Source organism: Sinocyclocheilus rhinocerous, unplaced genomic scaffold (assembly GCF_001515625.1).
Source record: "Sinocyclocheilus rhinocerous isolate Xijiao unplaced genomic scaffold, SAMN03320098_v1.1 scaffold2138, whole genome shotgun sequence".
Classification (NCBI taxonomy): domain Eukaryota; kingdom Metazoa; phylum Chordata; class Actinopteri; order Cypriniformes; family Cyprinidae; genus Sinocyclocheilus; species Sinocyclocheilus rhinocerous.
This window is the reverse complement of record NW_015656024.1, coordinates 302,083-303,191: the sequence shown is the minus strand read 5'-3', so window position 1 is coordinate 303,191 and position 1,109 is coordinate 302,083. Positions and strand designations below refer to the sequence as shown.

The following is a 1,109-nucleotide window of genomic DNA, read 5'->3' as shown; positions in this document are numbered from 1 at the left end:
AACAAATCGTTTGATTTGAACGATTCAATAAATCATTTATCAAAACAGGGGCTTGCTGCCACCTACTGGCAGTTTTATTGTCATCATTATTTATCCAGGACAGGTCTAAACCAGCCAAGGTTTCAGCCATAGACTGTGTAAAAACATGGACGTAGTGTCCGTGACGTAATCCGTAGACTTCCGACGAGCGTTTTGAAGCCTAAAGTAGGCGGAGCCAGCCGTCGCCATCTTGGCAGTGCATCACTGCGCGTCACTTCCGGATAATCGAAAATGGGCAAAGAGGCAGGACGTGGGTGGAGCTGGTTGCTGAAACTACGCCCACCTAGCTCGACGGTGGTGACAGCAGCGGCAATCCACCTGTCACTCAAGTGGCCACGCCCTTAATTATGCAGAACTTTAAGGCTTAATATAATTTAAACGGATGAGTTATAAAAAAATTCACCCCTCTCACAGTTGTCGTGAAGGGCAAAATTAGCTATATAGACCAAAACCACTTTTTGTACCAGGCTGTAAACATATTTTTCTGTAAAGTTGGGCATTTTAACATGGGGAGTCTATGGGACTGACTCCCTTTTGGAGCCAGCCTCTAGCGGCCAGTCGATGAATTGCAGTTTTAGTCACTTCCGTGTTGGTTTCACGAGAGAGACCGGAAGGTTGCCGCTTGGCGTAGCTACATTATAACTTCCAACAACTGGAATCAATTGTGAACCAAGTCTACTGTGTGTTCGACTGTAAAAGCTGCATGTGAAATGCAATATGATATTAAAGGCATTTTTTGTTATGCTGTTTGAAAGTCTCTTCACATCCTGATAGCAATCACCAAGTTAAAGGGGTCATATGATGCTGCTAAAAAGAACATTATTTTGTGTATTTGGTGTAATGAAATGTGTTTATGCGGTTTAAGGTTCAAAAAACACATTATTTTCCACATACTGTTCATTATTGTTTCTCCTCTATGCCCCGCCTTTCTGAAACGCGTCGATTTTTACAAAACTAATCGGTCTGAAAAGCGAGGTGTGCTCTGATTGACCAGCTATCCAGTGCGTTGTGATTGGACGAATACCTCAAGCGTGTGACGGAAATGTTACGCCCCTTACCATATTGTGATG

At 43.3% G+C, this 1,109-nt stretch overlaps 1 protein-coding gene across 1 annotated transcript in view; it reads left to right on the top strand.

Moving 5' to 3' along the window:
* LOC107719273 (low-density lipoprotein receptor-related protein 8-like) overlaps positions 1-1,109 on the top strand; it is a 128,226-nt gene that overhangs the window by 63,815 nt on the left and 63,302 nt on the right. The window lies entirely within an intron of this gene.